Raw genomic sequence first — 14638 nt, 5'->3', positions numbered from 1 at the left:
AACATGGAGATTATTGGTGGAATATTGTTTATAAATATACATAGCAACATATTAAACACATTTATGATATGAATATGCATGTAATTATTTTTCTACATGGGGATTATTGGTGGAATATTGTTTAAAAATATACATAGCAACATATTAAACCCATTTCCAATGAGAATATGCATATAATTATATTTCTACATGTGGATTATTGGGGGAATATTGTTTATAAATATACATAGCAACATATTAAACCAATTTCTAAAGAGAATATGCATATAACGATTTTTCTACATGGGGATTATTGGTGGAATATTGTTTATAAATATACATAGCAACATATTAAACCCATTTCTAAAGAGAATATGCATATCATTATTTTTCTACATGGGGATTATTGGTGGAATATTGCTTAAAAATATACATAGCAACATATTAAACCCATTTCTAATGAGAATATGCATATAATTATAATTCTACATGGGGATTATTGGTGGAATATTGCTTATAAATATACATAGCAACATTTTTAACCCATTTATGATATGAAGATGCATGTAATTATTTTTCTACATGGGGATTATTGGTGGAATATTGTTTATAAATATACATAGCAACATATTAAACCCATTTCTGATGAGAATATGCATATAATTATTTTTCTACATGGGGATTATTGGTGGAATATTGTTTAAAAATATACATAGCAACATATTAAACCCATTTCCAATGAGAATATGCATATAATTATATTTCTATATGGGGATTATTGGTGGAATATTGATTATAAATATACATAGCAACATATTAAACCCATTTCTAAAGAGAATATGCATATAATGATTTTTCTACATGGGGATTATTGGTGGAATATTGTTTATAAATATACATAGCAACATATTAAACCCATTTCTGATGAGAATATGCATATAATTATAATTCTACATGGGGATTATTGGTGGAATATTGCTTATAAATATACATAGCAACATATTAATACCATTTCTGATGAGAATATGCATATAATTATTTTTCTACATGGGGATTATTGGTGGAATATTGTTCATAAATTTACATAGCAACATATTAAACCCATTTCTGATGAGAAAATGCATATAATTATTTTTCAACATGGAGATTATTGGTGGAATATTGTTTATAAATATACATAGCAACATATTAAACCCATTTATGATATGAAGATGCATGTAATTATTTTTCTACATGGGGATTATTGGTGGAATATTGTTTATAAATATACATAGCAACATATTAAACCCATTTCTAATGAGAATATGCATATAATCATATTTCTACATGGGGATTATTGGTGGAATATTGTTTATAAATATACATAGCTACATATTAAACACATTTATGATATGAATATGCATGTAATTATTTTTCTACATGGGGATTATTGGTGGAATATTGTTTATAAATATACATAGCAACATATTAAAACCATTTCTGATGAGAATATGCATACAATTATTTTTCTACATGGGGATTATTGGTGGAATATTGTTTAAAAATATACATAGCAACATATTAAACCAGTTTCCAATGAGAATATACATAAAATTATATTTCTACATGGGGATTATTGGTGGAATATTCTTTATAAATATACATAGCAACACATTAAACCCATTTCTAAAGAGAATATGCATATAATGATTTTTCTACATGGGGATTATTGGTGGAATATTGTTTATAAATATACATAGCAACATATTAAACCCATTTCTGATGAGAATATGCATATAATTATAATTCTACATGGGGATTATTGGTGGAATATTGCTTATAAATATACATAGCAACATATTAATACCATTTCTGATGAGAATATGCATATAATTATTTTTCTACATGGAGATTATTGGTGGAATATTGTTCATAAATTTACATAGCAACATATTAAACCCATTTCTGATGAGAAAATGCATATAATTATTTTTCAACATGGAGATTATTGGTGGAATATTGTTTATAAATATACATAGCAACATATTAAACCCATTTCTAATGAGAATATGCATATAATTATAATTCTACATGGGGATTATTGGTGGAATATTACTTATAAATATACATAGCAACATTTTTAACCCATTTATGATATGAAGATGCATGTAATTATTTTTCTACATGGGGATTATTGGTGGAATATTGTTTATAAATATACATAGCAACATATTAAACCCATTTCTGATGAGAATATGCATATAATTATTTTTCTACATGGGGATTATTGGTGGAATATTGTTTAAAAATATACATAGCAACATATTAAACCCATTTCCAATGAGAATATGCATATAATTATATTTCTACATGGTGATTATTGGTGGAATATTGATTATAAATATACATAGCAACATATTAAACCCATTTCTAAAGAGAATATGCATATAATGATTTTTCTACATGGGGATTATTGGTGGAATATTGTTTATAAATATACATAGCAACATATTAAACCCATTTCTGATGAGAATATGCATATAATTATAATTCTACATGGGGATTATTGGTGGAATATTGCTTATAAATATACATAGCAACATATTAATACCATTTCTGATGAGAATATGCATATAATTATTTTTCTACATGGGGATTATTGGTGGAATATTGTTCATAAATTTACATAGCAACATATTAAACCCATTTCTGATGAGAAAATGCATATAATTATTTTTCAACATGGAGATTATTGGTGGAATATTTTTTATAAATATACATAGCAACATATTAAACCCATTTATGATATGAAGATGCATGTAATTATTTTTCTACATGGGGATTATTGGTGGAATATTGTTTATAAATATACATAGCAACATATTAAACCCATTTCTAATGAGAATATGCATATAATTATATTTCTACATGGGGATTATTGGTGGAATATTGTTTATAAATATACATAGCTACATATTAAACACATTTATGATATGAATATGCATCTAATTATTTTTATACATGGGGATTATTGGTGGAATATTGTTTATAAATATACATAGCAACATATTAAACCCATTTCTGATGAGAATATGCATACAATTATTTTTCTACATGGGGATTATTGGTGGAATATGGTTTAAAAATATACATAGCAACATATTAAACCAGTTTCCAATGAGAATATGCATATAATTATATTTCTACATGTGGATTATTGGTGGTATATAGTTTATAAATATACATAGCAACATATTAAACCCATTTCTAAAGGGAATATGCATATAATGATTTTTCTACATGGGGATTATTGGTGGAATATTGTTTATAAATATACATAACAACATATTAAACCCATTTCCATTGAGAATATGCATATAATTATATTTCTACATGTGGATTATTGGTGGAATATTGTTTATAAATATACATAGCAACATATTAAACCCATTTCTAAAGAGAATATGCATCTAATTATTTTTCTACATGGGGATTATTGGTGGAATATTGTTTATAAATATACATAGCAACATATTAAACCCATTTCTAAAGAGAATATGCATATCATTATTTTTCTACATGGGGATTATTGGTGGAATATTGCTTAAAAATATACATAGCAACATATTAAACCCATTTCTAATGAGAATATGCATATAATTATAATTCTACATGGGGATTATTGGTGGAATATTGCTTATAAATATACATAGCAACATTTTTAACCCATTTATGATATGAAGATGCATGTAATTATTTTTCTACATGGGGATTATTGGTGGAATATTGTTTATAAATATACATAGCAACATATTAAACCCATTTCTGATGAGAATATGCATATAATTATTTTTCTACATGGGGATTATTGGTGGAATATTGTTTAAAAATATACATAGCAACATATTAAACCCATTTCCAATGAGAATATTCATATAATTATATTTCTACATGTGGATTATTGGGGGAATATTGTTTATAAATATACATAGCAACATATTAAACCAATTTCTAAAGAGAATATGCATATAACGATTTTTCTACATGGGGATTATTGGTGGAATATTGTTTATAAATATACATAGCAACATATTAAACCAATTTCTAAAGAGAATATGCATATCATTATTTTTCTACATGGGGATTATTGGTGGAATATTGTTTAAAAATATACATAGCAACATATTAAACCCATTTCTAATGAGAATATGCATATAATTATAATTCTACATGGGGATTATTGGTGGAATATTGCTTATGAATATACATAGCAACATTTTTAACCCATTTATGATATGAAGATGCATGTAATTATTTTTCTACATGGGGATTATTGTTGGAATATTGTTTATAAATATACATAGCAACATATTAAACCCATTTCTGATGAGAATATGCATAAAATTATATATCTACATGGGGATTATTGGTGGAATATTGTTTAAAAATATACATAGCAACATATTAAACCCATTTCTAAAGAGAATATGCATATAATGATTTTTCTACATGGGGATTATTGGTGGAATATTGTTTATAAATATACATAGCAACATATTAAACCCATTTCTCATGAGAATATGCATATAATTATAATTCTACATGGGGATTATTGGTGGAATATTGCTTATAAATATACATAGCAACATATTAATACCATTTCTGATGAGAATATGCATATAATTATTTTTCTACATGGGGATTATTGGTGGAATATTGCTTATAAATATACATAGCAACATATTAATACCATTTCTGATGAGAATATGCATATAATTATTTTTCTACATGGGGATTATTGGTGGAATATTGTTCATAAATTTACATAGCAACATATTAAACCCATTTCTGATGAGAAAATGCATATAATTATTATTCAACATGGAGATTATTGGTGGAATATTGTTTCTAAATATACATAGCAACATATTAAACCCATTTATGAAATGAAGATGCATGTAATTATTTTTCTACATGGGGATTATTGGTGGAATATTGTTTATAAATATACATAGCAACATATTAAACCCATTTCTAATGAGAATGTGCATATAATCATATTTCTACATGGGGATTATTGGAGGAATATTGTTTATAAATATACATAGCTACATATTAAACACATTTATGATATGAATATGCATGTAATTATTTTTCTACATGGGGATTATTGGTGGAATATTGTTTATAAATATACATAGCAACATATTAAAACCATTTCTGATGAGAATATGCATACAATTATTTTTCTACATGGGGATTATTGGTGGAATATTGTTTAAAAATATACATAGCAACATATTAAACCAGTTTCCAATGAGAATATGCATAAAATTATATTTCTACATGGGGATTATTGGTGGAATATTGTTTATAAATATACATAGCAACATATTAAACCCATTTCTAAAGAGAATATGCATATAATGATTTTTCTACATGGGGATTATTGGTGGAATATTGTTTATAAATATACATAACAACATATTAAACCCATTTCTGATGAGAATATGCATATAATTATAATTCTACATGGGGATTATTGGAGGAATATTGCTTATAAATATACATAGCAACATATTAATACCATTTCTGATGAGAATATGCATATAATTATTTTTCTACATGGAGATTATTGGTGGAATATTGTTCATAAATTTACATAGCAACATATTAAACCCATTTCTGATGAGAAAATGCATATAATTATTTTTCAACATGGAGATTATTGGTGGAATATTGTTTATAAATATACATAGCAACATATTAAACACATTTATGATATGAATATGCATGTAATTATTTTTCTACATGGGGATTATTGGTGGAATATTGTTTTAAAAATATACATAGCAACATATTAAACCCATTTCCAATGAGAATATGCATATAATTATATTTCTACATGTGGATTATTGGGGGAATATTGTTTATAAATATACATAGCAACATATTAAACCAATTTCTAAAGAGAATATGCATATAACGATTTTTCTACATGGGGATTATTGGTGGAATATTGTTTATAAATATACATAGCAACATATTAAACCCATTTCTAAAGAGAATATGCATATCATTATTTTTCTACATGGGGATTATTGGTGGAATATTGCTTAAAAATATACATAGCAACATATTAAACCCATTTCTAATGAGAATATGCATATAATTATAATTCTACATGGGGATTATTGGTGGAATATTGCTTATAAATATACATAGCAACATTTTTAACCCATTTATGATATGAAGATGCATGTAATTATTTTTCTACATGGGGATTATTGGTGGAATATTGTTTATAAATATACATAGCAACATATTAAACCCATTTCTGATGAGAATATGCATATAATTATTTTTCTACATGGGGATTATTGGTGGAATATTGTTTAAAAATATACATAGCAACATATTAAACCCATTTCCAATGAGAATATGCATATAATTATATTTCTATATGGGGATTATTGGTGGAATATTGATTATAAATATACATAGCAACATATTAAACCCATTTCTAAAGAGAATATGCATATAATGATTTTTCTACATGGGGATTATTGGTGGAATATTGTTTATAAATATACATAGCAACATATTAAACCCATTTCTGATGAGAATATGCATATAATTATAATTCTACATGGGGATTATTGGTGGAATATTGCTTATAAATATACATAGCAACATATTAATACCATTTCTGATGAGAATATGCATATAATTATTTTTCTACATGGGGATTATTGGTGGAATATTGCTTATAAATATACATAGCAACATATTAATACCATTTCTGATGAGAATATGCATATAATTATTTTTCTACATGGGGATTATTGGTGGAATATTGTTCATAAATTTACATAGCAACATATTAAACCCATTTCTGATGAGAAAATGCATATAATTATTATTCAACTTGGAGATTATTGGTGGAATATTGTTTCTAAATATACATAGCAACATATTAAACCCATTTATGATATGAAGATGCATGTAATTATTTTTCTACATGGGGATTATTGGTGGAATATTGTTTATAAATATACATAGCAACATATTAAACCCATTTCTAATGAGAATGTGCATATAATCATATTTCTACATGGGGATTATTGGTGGAATATTGTTTATAAATATACATAGCTACATATTAAACACATTTATGATATGAATATGCATGTAATTATTTTTCTACATGGGGATTATTGGTGGAATATTGTTTATAAATATACATAGCAACATATTAAAACCACTTCTGATGAGAATATACATACAATTATTTTTCTACATGGGGATTATTGGTGGAATATTGTTTAAAAATATACATAGCAACATATTAAACCAGTTTCCAATGAGAATATGCATAAAATTATATTTCTACATGGGGATTATTGGTGGAATATTGTTTATAAATATACATAGCAACATATTAAACCCATTTCTAAAGAGAATATGCATATAATGATTTTTCTACATGGGGATTATTGGTGGAATATTGTTTATAAATATACATAGCAACATATTAAACCCATTTCTGATGAGAATATGCATATAATTATAATTCTACATGGGGATTATTGGTGGAATATTGCTTATAAATATACATAGCAACATATTAATACCATTTCTGATGAGAATATGCATATAATTATTTTTCTACATGGGGATTATTGGTGGAATATTGTTCATAAATTTACATAGCAACATATTAAACCCATTTCTGATGAGAAAATGCATATAATTATTTTTCAACATGGAGATTATTGGTGGAATATTGTTTATAAATATACATAGCAACATATTAAACACATTTATGATATGAATATGCATGTAATTATTTTTCTACATGGGGATTATTGGTGGAATATTGTTTAAAAATATACATAGCAACATATTAAACCCATTTCCAATGAGAATATGCATATAATTATATTTCTACATGTGGATTATTGGGGGAATATTGTTTATAAATATACATAGCAACATATTAAACCAATTTCTAAAGAGAATATGCATATAACGATTTTTCTACATGGGGATTATTGGTGGAATATTGTTTATAAATATACATAGCAACATATTAAACCCATTTCTAAAGAGAATATGCATATCATTATTTTTCTACATGGGGATTATTGGTGGAATATTGCTTAAAAATATACATAGCAACATATTAAACCCATTTCTAATGAGAATATGCATATAATTATAATTCTACATGGGGATTATTGGTGGAATATTGCTTATAAATATACATAGCAACATTTTTAACCCATTTATGATATGAAGATGCATGTAATTATTTTTCTACATGGGGATTATTGGTGGAATATTGTTTATAAATATACATAGCAACATATTAAACCCATTTCTGATGAGAATATGCATATAATTATTTTTCTACATGGGGATTATTGGTGGAATATTGTTTAAAAATATACATAGCAACATATTAAACCCATTTCCAATGAGAATATGCATATAATTATATTTCTATATGGGGATTATTGGTGGAATATTGATTATAAATATACATAGCAACATATTAAACCCATTTCTAAAGAGAATATGCATATAATGATTTTTCTACATGGGGATTATTGGTGGAATATTGTTTATAGATATACATAGCAACATATTAAACCCATTTCTGATGAGAATATGCATATAATTATAATTCTACATGGGGATTATTGGTGGAATATTGCTTATAAATATACATAGCAACATATTAATACCATTTCTGATGAGAATATGCATATAATTATTTTTCTACATGGGGATTATTGGTGGAATATTGTTCATAAATTTACATAGCAACATATTAAACCCATTTCTGATGAGAAAATGCATATAATTATTTTTCAACATGGAGATTATTGGTGGAATATTGTTTATAAATATACATAGCAACATATTAAACCCATTTATGATATGAAGATGCATGTAATTATTTTTCTACATGGGGATTATTGGTGGAATATTGTTTATAAATATACATAGCAACATATTAAACCCATTTCTAATGAGAATATGCATATAATCATATTTCTACAAGGGGATTATTGGTGGAATATTGTTTATAAATATACATAACTACATATTAAACACATTTATGATATGAATATGCATGTAATTATTTTTCTACATGGGGATTATTGGTGGAATATTGTTTATAAATATACATAGCAACATATTAAAACCATTTCTGATGAGAATATGCATACAATTATTTTTCTACATGGGGATTATTGGTGGAATATTGTTTAAAAATATACATAGCAACATATTAAACCAGTTTCCAATGAGAATATACATAAAATTATATTTCTACATGGGGATTATTGGTGGAATATTCTTTATAAATATACATAGCAACACATTAAACCCATTTCTAAAGAGAATATGCATATAATGATTTTTCTACATGGGGATTATTGGTGGAATATTGTTTATAAATATACATAGCAACATATTAAACCCATTTCTGATGAGAATATGCATATAATTATAATTCTACATGGGGATTATTGGTGGAATATTGCTTATAAATATACATAGCAACATATTAATACCATTTCTGATGAGAATATGCATATAATTATTTTTCTACATGGAGATTATTGGTGGAATATTGTTCATAAATTTACATAGCAACATATTAAACCCATTTCTGATGAGAAAATGCATATAATTATTTTTCAACATGGAGATTATTGGTGGAATATTGTTTATAAATATACATAGCAACATATTAAACCCATTTCTAATGAGAATATGCATATAATTATAATTCTACATGGGGATTATTGGTGGAATATTACTTATAAATATACATAGCAACATTTTTAACCCATTTATGATATGAAGATGCATGTAATTATTTTTCTACATGGGGATTATTGGTGGAATATTGTTTATAAATATACATAGCAACATATTAAACCCATTTCTGATGAGAATATGCATATAATTATTTTTCTACATGGGGATTATTGGTGGAATATTGTTTAAAAATATACATAGCAACATATTAAACCCATTTCCAATGAGAATATGCATATAATTATATTTCTACATGGTGATTATTGGTGGAATATTGATTATAAATATACATAGCAACATATTAAACCCATTTCTAAAGAGAATATGCATATAATGATTTTTCTACATGGGGATTATTGGTGGAATATTGTTTATAAATATACATAGCAACATATTAAACCCATTTCTGATGAGAATATGCATATAATTATAATTCTACATGGGGATTATTGGTGGAATATTGCTTATAAATATACATAGCAACATATTAATACCATTTCTGATGAGAATATGCATATAATTATTTTTCTACATGGGGATTATTGGTGGAATATTGTTCATAAATTTACATAGCAACATATTAAACCCATTTCTGATGAGAAAATGCATATAATTATTTTTCAACATGGAGATTATTGGTGGAATATTTTTTATAAATATACATAGCAACATATTAAACCCATTTATGATATGAAGATGCATGTAATTATTTTTCTACATGGGGATTATTGGTGGAATATTGTTTATAAATATACATAGCAACATATTAAACCCATTTCTAATGAGAATATGCATATAATTATATTTCTACATGGGGATTATTGGTGGAATATTGTTTATAAATATACATAGCTACATATTAAACACATTTATGATATGAATATGCATGTAATTATTTTTATACATGGGGATTATTGGTGGAATATTGTTTATAAATATACATAGCAACATATTAAACCCATTTCTGATGAGAATATGCATACAATTATTTTTCTACATGGGGATTATTGGTGGAATATGGTTTAAAAATATACATAGCAACATATTAAACCAGTTTCCAATGAGAATATGCATATAATTATATTTCTACATGTGGATTATTGGTGGTATATAGTTTATAAATATACATAGCAACATATTAAACCCATTTCTAAAGGGAATATGCATATAATGATTTTTCTACATGGGGATTATTGGTGGAATATTGTTTATAAATATACATAACAACATATTAAACCCATTTCCATTGAGAATATGCATATAATTATATTTCTACATGTGGATTATTGGTGGAATATTGTTTATAAATATACATAGCAACATATTAAACCCATTTCTAAAGAGAATATGCATCTAATTATTTTTCTACATGGGGATTATTGGTGGAATATTGTTTATAAATATACATAGCAACATATTAAACCCATTTCTGATGAGAATATGCATATAATTATAATTCTACATGGGGATTATTGGTGGAATATTGCTTATAAATATACATAGCAACATATTAATACCATTTCTGATGAGAATATGCATATAATTATTTTTCTACATGGGGATTATTGGTGGAATATTGTTCATAAATTTACATAGCAACATATTAAACCCATTTCTGATGAGAAAATGCATATAATTATTTTTCAACATGGGGATTATTGGTGGAATATTGTTTATAAATATACATAGCAACATATTAAACCCATTTATGATATGAAGATGCATGTAATTATTTTTCTACATGGGGATTATTGGTGGAATATTGTTTATAAATATACATAGCAACATATTAAACCCATTTCTAATGAGAATATGCATATAATTATATTTCTACATGGGGATTATTGGTGGAATATTGTTTATAAATATACATAGCAACATATTAAACACATTTATGATATGAATACGCATGTAATTATTTTTCTACATGTGGATTATTGGTGGAATATTGTTTAAAAATATACATAGCAACATATTAAACCCATTTCTAATGAGAATATGCATATAATTATATTTTTACATGGGGATTATTGGTGGAATATTGTTTATAAATATAAATAGCAACATATTAAACCCATTTATGATATGAATATGCATGTAATTATTTTTCTACATGGGGATTATTGGTGGAATATTGTTTATAAATATACATAGCAACATATTAAACCCATTTCCGATGAGAATATGCATATAATTATTTTTCTACATGTGGATTATTGTGGGAATATTGTTTATAAATATACATAGCAACATATTAAACCAATTTCTAAAGAGAATATGCATATAATGATTTTTCTACATGGGGATTATTGGTGGAATATTGTTTATAAATATACATAGCAACATATTAAACCCATTTCTAAAGAGAATATGCATATCATTATTTTTCTACATGGGGATTATTGGTGGAATATTGTTTAAAAATATACATAGCAACATATTAAACCCATTTCTAATGAGAATATGCATATAATTATAAGTCTACATGGGGATTATTGGTGGAATATTGCTTATAAATATACATAGTAACATATTTAACCCATTTATGATATGAAGATGCATGTAATTATTTTTCTACATGGGGATTATTGGTGGAATATTGTTTATAAATATACATAGCAACATATTAAACCCATTTCTGATGAGAATATGCATATAATTATTTTTCTACATGGGGATTATTGGTGGAATATTGTTTAAAAATATACATAGCAACATATTAAACCCATTTCCAATGAGAATATGCATATAATTATATTTCTACATGTGGATTATTGGGGGAATATTGTTTATAAATATACATAGCAACATATTAAACCAATTTCTAAAGAGAATATGCATATAACGATTTTTCTACATGGGGATTATTGGTGGAATATTGTTTATAAATATACATAGCAACATATTAAACCCATTTCTAAAGAGAATATGCATATCATTATTTTTCTACATGGGGATTATTGGTGGAATATTGCTTAAAAATATACATAGCAACATATTAAACCCATTTCTAATGAGAATATGCATATAATTATAATTCTACATGGGGATTATTGGTGGAATATTGCTTATAAATATACATAGCAACATTTTTAACCCATTTATGATATGAAGATGCATGTAATTATTTTTCTACATGGGGATTATTGGTGGAATATTGTTTATAAATATACATAGCAACATATTAAACCCATTTCTGATGAGAATATGCATATAATTATTTTTCTACATGGGGATTATTGGTGGAATATTGTTTAAAAATATACATAGCAACATATTAAACCCATTTCCAATGAGAATATGCATATAATTATATTTCTATATGGGGATTATTGGTGGAATATTGATTATAAATATACATAGCAACATATTAAACCCATTTCTAAAGAGAATATGCATATAATGATTTTTCTACATGGGGATTATTGGTGGAATATTGTTTATAAATATACATAGCAACATATTAAACCCATTTCTGATGAGAATATGCATATAATTATAATTCTACATGGGGATTATTGGTGGAATATTGCTTATAAATATACATAGCAACATATTAATACCATTTCTGATGAGAATATGCATATAATTATTTTTCTACATGGGGATTATTGGTGGAATATTGTTCATAAATTTACATAGCAACATATTAAACCCATTTCTGATGAGAAAATGCATATAATTATTTTTCAACATGGAGATTATTGGTGGAATATTGTTTATAAATATACATAGCAACATATTAAACCCATTTATGATATGAAGATGCATGTAATTATTTTTCTACATGGGGATTATTGGTGGAATATTGTTTATAAATATACATAGCAACATATTAAACCCATTTCTAATGAGAATATGCATATAATCATATTTCTACATGGGGATTATTGGTGGAATATTGTTTATAAATATACATAGCTACATATTAAACACATTTATGATATGAATATGCATGTAATTATTTTTCTACATGGGGATTATTGGTGGAATATTGTTTATAAATATACATAGCAACATATTAAAACCATTTCTGATGAGAATATGCATACAATTATTTTTCTACATGGGGATTATTGGTGGAATATTGTTTAAAAATATACATAGCAACATATTAAACCAGTTTCCAATGAGAATATACATAAAATTATATTTCTACATGGGGATTATTGGTGGAATATTCTTTATAAATATACATAGCAACACATTAAACCCATTTCTAAAGAGAATATGCATATAATGATTTTTCTACATGGGGATTATTGGTGGAATATTGTTTATAAATATACATAGCAACATATTAAACCCATTTCTGATGAGAATATGCATATAATTATAATTCTACATGGGGATTATTGGTGGAATATTGCTTATAAATATACATAGCAACATATTAATACCATTTCTGATGAGAATATGCATATAATTATTTTTCTACATGGAGATTATTGGTGGAATATTGTTCATAAATTTACATAGCAACATATTAAACCCATTTCTGATGAGAAAATGCATATAATTATTTTTCAACATGGAGATTATTGGTGGAATATTGTTTATAAATATACATAGCAACATATTAAACCCATTTCTAATGAGAATATGCATATAATTATAATTCTACATGGGGATTATTGGTGGAATATTACTTATAAATATACATAGCAACATTTTTAACCCATTTATGATATGAAGATGCATGTAATTATTTTTCTACATGGGGATTATTGGTGGAATATTGTTTATAAATATACATAGCAACATATTAAACCCATTTCTGATGAGAATATGCATATAATTATTTTTCTACATGGGGATTATTGGTGGAATATTGTTTAAAAAT

Source organism: Aquarana catesbeiana, linkage group LG11, assembly GCF_042186555.1.
Source record: "Aquarana catesbeiana isolate 2022-GZ linkage group LG11, ASM4218655v1, whole genome shotgun sequence".
In the NCBI taxonomy this organism is placed as follows: Eukaryota; Metazoa; Chordata; class Amphibia; order Anura; family Ranidae; genus Aquarana; species Aquarana catesbeiana.
This window is presented reverse-complemented; position numbering follows the sequence as displayed.